The 14,735-nt window shown below is 37.3% G+C and overlaps 1 protein-coding gene across 6 annotated transcripts in view; it reads right to left on the bottom strand.

Moving 5' to 3' along the window:
* The window catches only part of SLC26A2 (solute carrier family 26 member 2), a 36,185-nt gene extending 23,900 nt beyond the window's left edge, over positions 1 to 12,285 (bottom strand). For 3 of the 6 annotated variants that reach the window (XM_077137395.1, XM_077137394.1, XM_077137399.1), the window contains exon 1: positions 12,037 to 12,285. The gene's annotated coding sequence lies outside the window, so the exon portion shown is untranslated. The other 3 variants (XM_077137396.1, XM_077137397.1, XM_077137398.1) reach the window with 3 other exon arrangements.
* Between the last annotated feature and the right edge of the window lie 2,450 nt (positions 12,286 to 14,735).

Genomic DNA, 14,735 nt, shown 5'->3' with positions numbered 1-14,735 from the left:
CATCGATTTAGGAAAAGAACTAGCAAAACAACAGAAAAAGATATAGAATGTTAATATAGAGAAAAAAATAAAAATAATAATAATAAAAAAAAGAAAAGGAAAAAGAAAAAAAAACAAAAGACACAAACAAACAAACAAAAAAAACTTTTTTTTTTTTTACTGGTTAAATTTACCAAGAGTAAATTTACCAAGAGTAAATTTAACCAAGGATATAAAGAACTTGAACACAGAAAACTACTAAACACTGCTAAAAGAAATCGAAGATTTAAATAAATGGAAGAACATTCTGATCATAGATTGGAAGACTAAATATTGTTAAGATGTCAATTCTACGCAAAGCAATTTACAGAGTTAACACAATCCCAATTAAAATTCCAACAGCCTACTCTGCATAAATGGAAACGCCAATTATCAAATTAGTTTGGAAGGATAAAGGGCCCATTTTATGATGATAGAAAAGTTTTTGGTAATGGATGGTTGTGATGTTAGTACAACATTGTGATTGTGAATATAATTAACCTATTAAATTACATGCTTGAATGTGGTTAAAAGGGAAAATTTGAGGACATATATATATATATATATGTTACTTAAATAAATTAAAATTAAAAAAAGGATTTTACAACACAGTGAACCATAATGTAAACTATGAAGTACAGTTAACAGTATAATTATAATAATATCATTTCGTCAATTGCAACAAAGGTACCACACTAATGCAAAGTGTTAATAATAGGGAAAACTGTATGTGGGGGAGGGAATATATGGGAACTATATTTTCTGTATGATTTGTCTGTAAACCTACAAGTTTTCTAATAAAAAATAAATTAAAAAGTAAGAGGATGAGAAAAAATACGCCATGCTGACACCAATCAAAAGAAAAGTGAAGTGGCTACCTTAATATCAGATGAAGTAGGTCTTGGAGAAAATAATATTACCAGGGATAAAAAAGATAATTTCATAATACCAAAGGGGTCATTCATCAAGGAGACTTAATAAAATTCTAGTTGTCTATGCACCTATTAACACAACTCCAAAGTAATATGAAACAAAAACTGACAGAAATGCAAGGGAAAAATAGAGGTAACCATGATGGTTATCAGAAAGTTCAAAGCTTCTCTCTCAATACTGACAGAATAAGACAGAAAATCTGTTAAGGATTTAGGAGATCTGAACAACATTATCACCCAACTTCACCTAATTGACATTTATAGAACACTGCACCCAATACAAGAATACACATTTTTTTCCAGTGCACATGGAACATTTACCAAGGTCAACCATAAATTCTCGATAAATATAAAAGAATCTAATTCATAAAAATTACCTAACCTCAGTGGAATCAAATTAGAAGTCACTCAACCAAAGCAACAGGCTGAGCCCCCAATCTTGGGGTTTGTTCACATGAAACTTAACCCTACCAAGGATAGGCTAAGCCTACTTAAAATCCGGCCTAAGAGTCACCCCCAAGAGAATCTCTTTTGTTGCTCAGATGTGGCCTCTCTCTCTCAGCCAACAGGACAAGCAAACTCACCACCCTCCCCGTCTCTGCATATGGTATGACTCCCAGGGGTGTGGACCTTCCTGGAGGCATGGCACAGAAATCCTAGATGAGCTGGGACTCAGCATTAAGGGATTGAGAAAATCTTCTCGACTAAAAGGGGGAAGAGCGAAATGAGACAAAATAAAGTGTCAGTGGCTGAGATTCCAAACAGAGTCAAGAGGTTATCCTGGAGGTTATTCTTATGCATTAAACAGATATTATTTCTTTAGTTAAGGTGTAATGGAGAGGCTGGAGGGAACTGCCTGAAAATGTAGAGCTGTGTTCCAGCAGCCATGTTTCTTGAAGATGATTGTATAATGATATAGCTTTTGCAATGTGACTGGTGTGATCGTGAAAACCTTGTGTCTGATACTCCTTTTATCTACCTTTTCGACAGATGAGTAAAACATACGGATTAAAAATAAATAATAGGGGGAACAAATGTTAAAATAAATTTAGTAGATTGAAATACTAGTGATCAATGAAAGGGAGGGGTAAGGAGTATGGTATGTATGAATTTTTTTGTTTTCTTTTTATTTCTTTTTCTGAATTGATACAAATGTTCTAAGAAATGATCATGATGATGAATATACAACTATATGATGAAAAAAAGTAATTTAATTTTGTATTCATCTATCACTCACATTGCTATTTGAATAAAGAACTATATTTTTAAAAATAAATAAATTAGAAGTCACTAACAGAAAGATACATGGAAAATCCCCCAGTTTTTAAAAAGTAAATAACACACTTCTAAATAATCCACAAATCAAAGAAGACATAAAAAAGGAAATTACCTTTGTTAGTTACAGCCCCAAATTGAAACCCAAATATTCATCAACAGGTGGATGGATAAACAAATTGTGTTACAATCATACAATGACCTACTAGAAAGGAATAAACTATTGATACAACATGGATGGACCTCAAAATATGTTTTCTGAAGCCAGATAAAATAACATACTGTATAATTCCATTTATATAAAATTTTACAAAATGCAAACTAATCTACACTGACAAAAGCACATTAGTGGTTGTTTAGGAATAGTGATAGTTCCTTATGCAAGGGGCATGAGGAAACTTTTGGCAGTGGTTGATAACTTAATTACCTTGATGGTGGTGATAATACATATATTGTACACTTTAAAATATAGTTTATAATATGTACAATTTATGATACCTATTATACTGTAATAAAGTTGTATAAAGAAAAACTAATTCTTGTCTGAGGGAAGAAAAGACTAGTTTGAATCTTTCCTATTACATAATGATTTTGTTTTCAATTAGTTCATATTTCATTTCCCAAGAAAATCTTCACATAATATCCCCATATTTTGGATACATGACCTTGGTAAATGTATCTTATAAGGCCCCCAAAATACACAGTTAGCCTTGGGAGAAACTATCTGAGCCAATGTTTTACTTCTTTTTACTTTTCTAATAGCTATATGTGGTTTTAAAATGTGATCGCTTTGGCAGGTACATCTGATGACAGAATATAAATCAAGTAATAAGATTTTCCTAAGAAATCTAGGCCATTCTACAACTGAATTTGACATCCTATTGTGAATATGGTGTATGTATGCATGTTTATGTGTATTTAAGTAACCTGCTTTTTTTTTTTTTTTTTTTTTTTTTTACAGGGGCAGGCACAGGGAATCAAACCCAGGTTTCCGGCACGGCAGGCGAGAATTCTGCCAAATTCTATCACTATCGCACCACCCTTAAATAACCTGCTTTTAATACATAACACAATCTAAAATCATATTCAGTGTGGGTTAGCAGAAAAATCAACCTGGTTATCAGGAGTCCTGCATTCAGTCAGCCACAGCTTTCTGTCCTGACCATGGGTTCTATATCTCACTGAGACAAAGTTCACACTTACTGATCAAGTCATTAAATGACTGTTTTCCTGGATTACTGGACTTCAGAGCTAGGTAGGGCTTTAAAGATCATGACACCCAATTTTTTTTAAACATTTTAAAATTGTGAAATATAACACATATACAAAAAAAGCAATAAATTTAAAAGTACACATTAAAAGTAGTTATAGAACAGATTTTAAAGTTTGGTATGGGTTACAGTTCTATGATTTTTCTTTTTTTCTTCTAGCTACTCCAAGACACTCGAGACCAAAACAAATATCAATATAATGATTTAGCAGTCATACTCATTTGTTAAATCCTGTCTCCTCTGTTATACTACTCCTTGTCTTTTTTTTGTGTGTGTGAAAATAACATATATACAAAAAAGCAATAAATTTCAAAGCATAGAACAATTAGTTGTAGAACAGACTTCAGAGTTTAGTCTGGTTTATACTTCCACAATTTTAGGTTTTCGCTTCTAGTTGCTCTAAGGTATGGAGATTTAAAGAAATATCAATATAATGATTCAGTCTTCATACTCTTGTTAAGCCCTATCTTCTCAGTATAACTCTACCATCACCTTTGATCTTTCTTCCACTCTTTAGGGGTATTTGGGCTATGACCATTCTAATTTTTTCACTTTGGAACGGAACAGCAATAATATGGGATAGGAAGATGGAACTAGTTGATGTTCTGGAGAGGTTGGTCCCCCTGCATTTCAGGACTTAATCTGTTTCAGGGACCCATCTGGAGGTTGTAGGTTTCTGAAAGCTACCCTAGCGCATGCAACCTTTGTAGACTCTTATGTAATGCCCTACATATTCTTTAGGCTTGGCAGGAATGGTTTTGGTTGTGGTTTGGCAAGTTATGATAGGTAGCAATGTCTAACTGAAGCTTGCATAAAAATGAACTCCAGAGTAAAAAACCCCTATATTTTTAAAATATAAGAATAAATGCCCAGAATAGTGAAATCAGTTGTTAATTTAAGGCAAAACTGGAACTATAACCCAAGTATCCTGACTCCCAACTTTTTTCCTCTATGCCACTCTATGTATATATATATATCATCAGATAATTACTGGAAAACTAGAGTCTATGCATGTATATATCATCAGATAATTATAAGAAAACTAGAGTCAACCTATAAAATAATATAGAGATCTGAAGTTTGTGAAAATTTTATTTGAAGTCTTAACAGTAACGTAATATTAATGTGAACAAATCATCTACCAAAAATTAAGTTTTTTCTTTTACATAGAATGATTTCAGTTAAACCAGGTTGAAATAGGTATTACCTGTATAGTGCGGGAATAATTTTTCTTTACTATGTTTTTGTTCTTTGCAAGTTTACATTTCAACCTTTTCAGTAATTCCTTTGCCAGTGAGGGCATTGAGAAATACACTGACGCTCTATACTCATTACTACTGAGTAAAAGAGGGGAAAAAAGAAGGGAAGGGTGAAGGGAAGGAGGGCAGGCAGGTGAAAGAATTAAAAAGACATAAGCAATCTGAAAAACACTGAGAAGCGGCCCAGAGTGAGTATATTGTTTTTGTTTGGGATGAAAACATTTTGGTAATGATAGCACAACATTGTGAATATAATTAACACCACTGAACTGTACACTTTAAAAAGTTAATATGGGAAGTTCTGTGTTAAATATATGTTACCACAATAAAAATTAAAAAGAAAAAAAAAACAATTGATGTTTGAAGATGACCAATGAACTGACCTGCTTTTTTACTTTTTTATTTTGTATTATTTTACAAAATTTCAGAGAATGACAATATAACCTCTATCCCAGATATGCTAATTTTTAACATTTTGCCACTTATGTTGTATCATTTTTCTATCTATCTATCCATTTTTCTGTCCATCTACCTTCTAAACATTTAAGGGTAGATTGCATACATTATGCAACTTGAACCCTTAATATATCATGGACATTTCCTAATAAGGATATTAACTTATATAACCACCTTAAGTACAGTTATCAAGTTCAAGAAATTTAGCATTGATATAACACATACAGTCTATATTCCAATTTTTTTTTAATTATCCCAATCATGTCCTCTCAGGCATTTTCTCCTCCATTCTTAGATCCAATCCAAGATCATGTATTGCATTTAATCGTTATTGTCTCTTTAGACTTTCTCTTTCTTTTTTAAAATTGTGGTGACATATACACAAGATAAAATTTCCCATCAACCACTCCTGGGAGCTTTTAATTCAGTGGCACTGATCATTCACAATGTTGTGCTACACCACTAACATTCATTATCAGAACTTTCCCACCATCCCAAAGAGAAATCCTAAAGCCATTATGCATTAACTCCCCATTCCTACCCCTGTTGTCCTGCTTACCTTAATCTACTTCCCACCTCAATGAATTTGCTTATTCTAGATCATTTCATATGAGTGGAATCAGACGATATCTGTCCTTTTGTGCCTGGTTTCTTTCACTCAACATATCTTCAAGGTTCATCCATGTTGTACCAGGTACAGGAGCTTCATTCTTTTTTGCAACTGAGTAATTTTCCACTGTATGTATATACCACATTTGTTTATCCATTCCACTGTTGATAGACATTTGGTCACTTTTACCTTTTGGTTACTGTGAATAATGCTGCTATGAACATTAGTGCACAGATATCTGCTTGAGTCCGTTTTCAATTCTTTTGGGTATATACCTATGATTGGGATTGCTGGTTCATAAGGTAGTGCTATGTTTAATTTTCTCAGGTACTGCCAACCTGTTTTCCACAAAGTCTGCACTATTTTACATTCCCACCAATAAATGTATGAGTGTTCTGATTTCTCCACATGCCCACCAGCACTTGTTACTTTACTTTTTTAAATATATAGCCATTCTAGTAGGTGTGAGATGGTATCTCATTGTGGTTTTATTTGCATTTTACTAATGATGTTGAGCATATTTTCATGTGCTTGTTGGCCATTTTTATATCTTATCTGGATAAATGTCTATTCAAGCCCTTTACTTATTTTTAAATGAACTGCTGTTTGTCTGTTGTGGAAATCCTTAATGTATTCTGAATATTAAACCCTTATCAGATATGTGATTTCCAAATATTTTCTCCCATTCTGTTGTCTTTTCACTTTCTTGGTAAATGTCTTTTGATGGACAAAAACTTTTTAATTTTGATTAAGTCCAATTTATCTATTTCTTATTTTGTTGTGTTTTTGGTATCTTATCTCAGAATCATTGTCAAATCCATATTTATTTCTAAGGATTTTATGTTTTATCTCTTATATTTAGGTGTTTGATCCATTTTGAGTGAACAATTATATATATTATGAGATAGAAGTCTACTTCATTCATTGCATATGCACATACAATTTTCCCAGCACTATTTGAGTGGACTTGACATCTTTTTCAAATACCAATTAGCCATACAACGGATGATAGCGATGGAGGTACAACTTTGTGATTGTAATTAAACCACTAAGTTCTATATCTGAAAATAAGTGAAATGGGAAATTAAAGGTTATATATAAGTTATCAGGGAAAAACAAACAACATAGAACTGTATAACACACAGTGGACCCTAATATAAACTATGGGCTATAGTTATAGTGTAAATTTAATAATATTCTTACTTCAATCATAACAAAGGTATCACACTAATAAAAATGTTAATTAGAGGGAAATTGTAGGGGGAGGGGTATATTAGAACTCTGTGTTTTCTGCATGAGTTTTCTATAAATCTAAAATTACTTTACTAATTTTTAAAAAATCAACTGGCCATAGATATGAGGGCTTACTTCTGGACTCTCAATTTGATTCCATTGGTCTATATGTCTGCCCTTGTACCAGTATCACATTGTTTTGATTACTGTAGCTTTGTAATAAGTTTTGAAATCCAGAAGCTGTGTGCCCTCCAGCTTAACTCTTCTTTTTCAAGGACAGTCTCTTGTCCTTCCGTATGAATTTGATGATTAGCTTTTCCATTTCTGCAAAGAAGGCTGTTGGAATTCTGATTGGGATTGCACTGACTGAAAATCACTTTGGGTAATATTAACATTTTAACAATATCGAGTCTTCTAATTCACGAACACGGAATGTCCTTCCATTTATTTAGGCCTCCTGTAATTTCTTTCAGTAATTTATAGTTTTCCATGTACAAGACCTTTACATTCCTAACTAAACTTATTTCTAGACATTTTATTATTTTAGTTGTTATTGTAAATGGAATTGTTTTCTTGATTTCCTTCTCAGATTTCTTCATTACTGGTGTACAGAAACCTCACTGATTTTTGTGTACTCATCTTACTAAACTGATCTACTTTAATTATAACCAAAGGACAGCTTTTTGGGCCCTCAAGAATTAGGTCATCATCTCAAATATTCGTAGAATTCAATGTTTATTTGAACCTTGAAAATAAAAAAATAACTACCAATTGTTAAGCACTCACTATATATCAAGCACTGTGCTATGGAGTTTACATCGATTACCTCACATAATCCTCACAAACAACCATACAAGATGGGTTATTATTATGCTCATTTCACAGCTAGGAAAATAAACTCAGGGAATTACATAGTTTGCCTAAGATAACACCACTGTAAGCAGAAGAGCCATAACTTGAACCCAAGCCTGCCTGATTCAAATATACACTTTCTGTCTCTCAGAGCTTTATTTTTCATACTTTCAAACTTTCAGAAAAGTTAAAAGAATGGTACACTGAGTATACTCTCTACCAATTTTTAAATTTTAACCAATGTTAAAATGTAAAAAGTGTTACATGTGCACTTTTGCACTCTTTATATACACAGTCTTTTTTCTGAATTATTTGAAAGTTGCACGCACACTTCAGTCTTGTAAGTTTAACTGAACTTGTATTTTTAAACTATTATATCATGCTGTCTCTTCTTCTAAAGACACATTCTTCTTCATGGATACATTCTTCAAAAATCTACAATGATTTCCCCCTCCTATTGAATACTGTCCAAAAATTTTAGTATGGTCTTCAAGTCCCCTATGAATGAGTCCAAAATTGCTTTCTTTTGCATCCTTTCATGCACCAGTGTTCCAGTCACTAGCCCATGAAAATACTAAGCCTCCTTTGCTTCTCTGGGCCTTTGCTCATGTTCTTCCTTCAGTCAGCAATGTCTATTCATTCCATCTCTATATATCTTGGTTCTTTTTCAATCCTACAAGGCTTATTTCAAATGCAATAGAATAAGAGCAACAAACTTCTCAGGCTATAGTTTCCCCAATATGTTACACATAACTATTTAGCACATTGCAACATGTCTCTCAACTAGAGTATGTTTAAGGACAGGCACCAAATACTCTTCATTTCTACATACCCTACCACCTAACACAGTTCCTCATACTTGGTATATATGGCTAAATCAATATTTATTTATATGATAGGTGAAGTTTCAGGTAAATGTAATGAAAACAAAAAAAAAGTCCTTATTTTTCAGTCATCACAAAAGATTAACAACACTCATTTATGTCTGGGATTAAAAAAAAGATAAAAAAAGGAATGATCCCAGGCTTCTATTAGCATTACAAAAACAACGACATATAGTTTCTAGTACAAAGCCCAATGAAAGACAAAATAATAAAATACCCAAGAGTAAAATAACTTACCGTAAAACAATCAATAGTTCTTTGAACAGTAAGTCACTGTGTTCAAAAAGATTTCATATATATTTCCCATTTGCCTCCTCAATAAATCTGAGAACAGAGTATGAATTCCTGTTCTCCAGTGTAAGAAAAATCACTTTATTCACTTGCTCAACTGGTAGGACCACATTCTCAAACCTCATCTTTCAATTTTCAAGCTTAGCTCTCCATACAATACCACATCACTCAAATTTGTTTCTTTGCTAAGAACTGTCATAGAAGCTAGTTCAAAGTAATACTCTGCGGCCAACTACTCAACTCATTTCTAAGTCTATTAGTAATTTTAAAGGCAAACTGCTTGAAGCAGGTTTGGGAAAAGGATTAAGAATGAGACTACTTTTATCTTTCATATATTATACATATGCCTTGGTAACATTTTGATTTTTTTAATATTAGGGGCAACAACATAAAATTTACCTTTGTAACTACATTGTGGTTAGAATAATTAGTATTACAGACAAGAGTCAACAGCCAACCAAATTCCTACCTCCTCCATGTTTTCGCTGGCCCTTCTAATTAGAATGTTCGTCCCTAGCTATCTTCATGGTTTGTTCCTTTTCGATTTTCGCTCAAATGCCACCTTATCAATCAGCTCCTTCCTGACACAATATATTAAACAGCACTGTCATCGTCTTGTCTTCTTCCTGGGTCCATCTCTGCTTTGCATTCCCAACCCCTTACTTGATTTTTCTCCATGGCACTTCTCACTACCCCACAGTATACATTTACTTTTTTTGTTTGTTTCTTTGTTTTGTTTTGTTTTGTCTTTACATTTACTTTTTTGTTAATTGACTTTCCAATTCAGTAACTTATGTTTCGCTTGGAGCTTGTATCCCAGTGAATTGAACTGTATGGTACCTAATAAGCATTTAACAAATCTTTGTTGAGTAAATCTTTGTTGAGTAAATGATGACTTACTAGCTTTGGTGGGAGGGAAAAAGGAGTTATCTTCCTCGTTCTTATTTCCCTCACCATACTCCCCTCCAACTCCATACACTATAACCAAGCTTATGTCAAGAAATTACAGTTTGGCAAGCATATACCTATTGATTTACTTTCACTAAAAGTGTGATTTTTTTTTTTCTCAAAACTCACCCATACAAATCACCCATGGTAAATCAGATCTGGAGCTCTCCAAAGCCCTGAATATGTCATCTTCAGATCTTCCCATAGGAGGCAGCATAGCACAGTACAAAATTTTTCAAACACTGCGTGATTCAAATGCAACTTCTTAGGCCCACCCCTGCAAGTCCAGATTCTGCATAATGATTCTAAACCAGTGAGCTGAGGACTTCGGAAAATCACGCTTGGAAAACCATCAGGTATGTTCTGGAGTCAGATCAATCTCTATTCAGATTTCAACTACACTGTTAACTGTATGGCACAGGGTGGGAAATTTCATTTTACTCAGCATCAACTTCTCACTTGTTAAATGGAGATAACATTAACTTATTTGCAGGATTGTTCAAGACTAATACAAGTAAAGTACCTAGCACAGTGTCTAGGACACAGCGTTTGCTCAATAATATCTTTTAGTCTCTGTTCCTTACTATCTCCCACTTTGCGATTCTTGAAGAAAAAATATGAACTCATTTCTTTCCAACTGGTCTGGCCCTCCGTTTCTGATTCTCCCAGTTTTCAAAAATAAGAACTTCTGCTTAACCCAAACTTGGAAATGATATTAGTTTCAGATTTCACATAAAAAGTACTAGGGGCAAGGGGGAAATAAAAGGTTCTAGGATGGGTGCCAGAAAGTGGGTGTTTAAGTCCTGACTGCTTTTAGCCCACTGTGTTTCCAATATGCACAAGGAAAGGGCCCAGCCTGGCACTCTGTGTTTGGGAGACTAGATTCAAGACTTTGGATACCATTCTTGGCCTTGCAAATGACTCACTGTGTAATATTAGCTAAGGCCCTAGGCCTGTGTCATCTCAGTCTTCCCATCTACCCAATGAAAGAATGCCAACTTGGAAAGCATATGAGTCTAGAAGAAATGCAGTTCCTGATTTTGTACTTATTCAGGTGTTTTAAGTTTCCTTAGCTACCCAAGCGAATACGATGCAATGGGGTGGCTTAAACAGTGGGAATTTATTAGCTCACAGTTTTGAAGCCATAGAAGTCCGACTCAAGGCATCATCAAGGCTATGCTTTCTTCGCCAAAAACTGCTGCTCTTGGGCTGGCTGCCAGTGATCCTTGGTCCTGTCATCCTCTGTTATATGGCAATGCACATGGCCACCCTTCCCTTCTCCTTCAAATTTCTTTGATACTGAGCTGCTGGCTGTTCCCTCTGTGACTTTCTCTCTGTCTGAATTTCATTCTGCTTAAAAGGGGCTCCAGTAACAGGATTAACACCCATCCTGATTAAGATGGGTCACATCCAAACTGAAGGAGCCGCATCAAAAGGTCCTACTTACGATGGGTTCACACCCACAGGAGTGGATTAAATTTAAGAACATGTTTTCCTGGAGTACATAGCTACAACCCACCACACCAAGTGTGTGACTTTTATAACTAAGATAACCAAGCCCCTTCTCCTCCACAGGCCTGTTGCCCCTGTGTTCAAGGGAGCAGGGGCGGGGTTATCTCGGATCTCCTCGGTGCTGCTTACAGATATCTGGGTTCTAGAAAGCTCAACCTACACTCTAATCGACTGAAGCACGCAATCTCCAAGGTGCCTATCACCGGGGCCAACGTGGGGTATGGAGGATAGGCAGCTCTCAGCTGGAGGGACCGGGTCGGATCTTGGGGATGGGGCGTTGACCTGCGCCCTGCCCGGATCCCTCCGACTCCGCGGAATAACCCAGACACACTCCAACCTCCGCATTAAGGCCAGAAAGCCCGCGGAGACCGTAGGACTGGGCTTCCTCCTACAATTCCTGGGCCACACAGCAGGACGACCATAAGAGGGGCCCGCCGGCAGCGCGGAGGTCCGCCCCGACCCCCTCCCCTGCGTCCGGCCCCACCCTCCTCTCACCTCTCAGGTCCGGACCGCCTCAAGCGACAATGCCCCGCGGCACGTACTACGGAGCGGCCAGACTGAGAGCAGAACCGCGGCGCCGCGGGACGTATCCCGGCGCCGCGCGGGCCTCCCTAGAGCCGGCCCGGCCTCTTCCCCGCCCATCGCCCGGCCCCCGAGGAGGCGGGATCCAGCAAGACTGGACCCATAGGCCCGGCGAGCCGGCACAGGCCGAGAAACGCCGGAGCAGGCCCGACGCGAACGCCCGCGGTCGCGATAGTCACGTGGCACCGCCCGCCAGAGACGCGGCCGCTAGCCAATGGCACCGTCTGGATCGGCGGGGGTGCCGCCCCCTCAATCGCTTTCCTCCTCGTGATTGGCTCTGGAGGAGCCAGACGGCCCGATCCTTAGGGAGACTCCTCCCCGGCCTCATCTGCAACGTTGGCGGGCTACGCCTTTCGAGAATGGAGCGCTCGCGCCCGCAGCTGTGAAGTTCGCTGTTTGTGAGGAGGCATGGCCTTTATTCCTGAGTCCTTGAGCGCTGGAAAATCATCTACTGCCTGATCCTGTTTCCAGCCATCTCCGTGTGTAGATGGGGAAATTGAGGTCCTGAATGGGGAAAGGTCAGCTGGAAAATTATGCTGGCTCCTGCCCCGTGTGACTCGTGCTCCACCCAAGGTCGTAATGGCCAGAAGGCTCTTTTTAAAACGTTTGACTTCAATCCTTGTTTAAAATTCACAGTGGGCACAGTGAACCCTAATGTAAATTATGGACCACAGTTAATAATGGGATTATAATAATCTGGTTCATCAGTTGAAACAAAGTACCACAGTAATGAAAAAAATGTCAATATTGGGGAAAACTGGGTCGGTGGGTGGGGTGCTAATATAGGAACTTTGTACTTTCTGCATGGTTTTTCTGTAAACCTGAAAAAAACTGAACTGCTCCAGTAAAAGAAATAATTCTTGGTGGCTTGAGTGACACAAAGATAAAAATCAGCCCCCTCCCTCTCCTCTTGAGAGTAGAGCCTTGGTCTGGTCTCCCTCCTCAGCGCCCATCTTTCCCTCCTTCACTGCTCTACACCCACACTGGCCTCCTTTGCCGGCAAATCTCATTCCAGACCTGAGTCCTGGTTCCGGCTACCTGATTTCTTCTCTCTCAGGTCTGAGCCTAAAACATCCTCTCCTCAGCTAGGCAGATCCCTGGCAGCTTGATGTAAAATAGCCAGCCAGTCACACCTTATCTTCTTGATTTAATATTCTGCCCTGCACTGGCCATTATCTGATTTTGAGTGTGTATTTGTCCATTCCTCGGCCCACTAGAAGGAAGTCAAAGGGATCCCTTTCCAGTAGACCTTTGCACAGCCAGCCATTTAAGGTATTCCCTTTCTAATCTAGAGCGGACCTCCCAAATTTCTGTCACCCACCAGATTCAAAGCTTCCAAAGGTGATCACAAGCCATATCACAAATAAGAACAATTAGATTGTACTCCTGAAGCTACCCCTTGTGGCTGGGGACAACTCACTTCACCTCAATGTGCATAAAGTTTCTCGCCTCTGAAAGTGTTGGTAAGAAACGGTCAAGTAAGATAATGGGTGTAAACTACTCCACCAATTCCCTAGAGGCTGCGGAACAAACAGAATAACAGCAGTTGCCAATTTTAATGATGCTTACCATGTACCTGCACGAAATTCTCCACATTCATTATTTTATTTGCTCCTCAGAGCAAACCTTTCAGGAGGTACTGTATTATGATTCTCATTTTATAAGCAAGGAAATGAGACTCAGAGATGTTGGGTGACTTGCCCAAGTTCCCACAGTGTGTGATTGGAGCATGATTTTAATCCAGTTATATCTGACTGAAAAGCCCTTTATCTTATCCACTGCACTATACTACTTCTCCCTGAGCTATTCAAATAGAATAGCTCTACTATAGAAATAGAATCTACTCTCATCCTTGCATGTAATAGCCACCAATAAAGACTAGTTGAATTTAATAACAGCTATTATTTTCTTTCTCTTATTCTGTAAGATTTCCTGTATATTACAGATGAGGAAACTGAGGCTCAGAATGTTAAGTTACTTACAAAGATTGTGCAACTGATGAGTTGCAGAGGTAGATTTTGAACTGAGAGCTGTCAGATGTCAAAATGCAAGCTAGGCTTTGCTCTGCCTACCTTACTTACCTCTATTGATGCTCCAATAAATTCTCTGCAGTAGGAATCTGTTTAACAGGTTATTCCTGGTTTTCTATTCATGATTCTTTCTCAGGGCTATAGGAGTTTTTTCTTTTAAAAAAAAATATGTAACTTGTTTATTCTTGGAAAAATGTAACACATACATAGAGTAAACAGATAAGGAAGGTCAAGGAGTTTATAAAGAAAAATAAGCCTCCCTCCCACCTTCTCTGCTCTTACCCCACTGTACCTCCTTAGAGACAAACACAGCATCAATTTCCTGTGCTGCCTTCCAGGTTTATTCTATACCAGCAGTTCTCAATTCTGGCAGTATATTAGAATCTTGTAGGGAACTTTTAAAAGATACCCCTGTTCAGGCTCCATCCCCGGATATTATGATTTTACTAATGTAGGGTGGGTCCAGGCATTGAAAAAGTTTTAAAGCCTTCCAGGAGATTCTAATACACACCTAGGGTTGGCAAACCACTGGTCTATGCATACATCAGAATGTATTTACAAAAGGGGCATACAATATGCTCT

The sequence above is a fragment of the Tamandua tetradactyla genome, chromosome 20, assembly GCF_023851605.1.
Source record: "Tamandua tetradactyla isolate mTamTet1 chromosome 20, mTamTet1.pri, whole genome shotgun sequence".
Classification (NCBI taxonomy): domain Eukaryota; kingdom Metazoa; phylum Chordata; class Mammalia; order Pilosa; family Myrmecophagidae; genus Tamandua; species Tamandua tetradactyla.
Note: the sequence above shows the minus strand (reverse complement) of the source record. Positions and strands in the feature narration are given on the sequence as shown.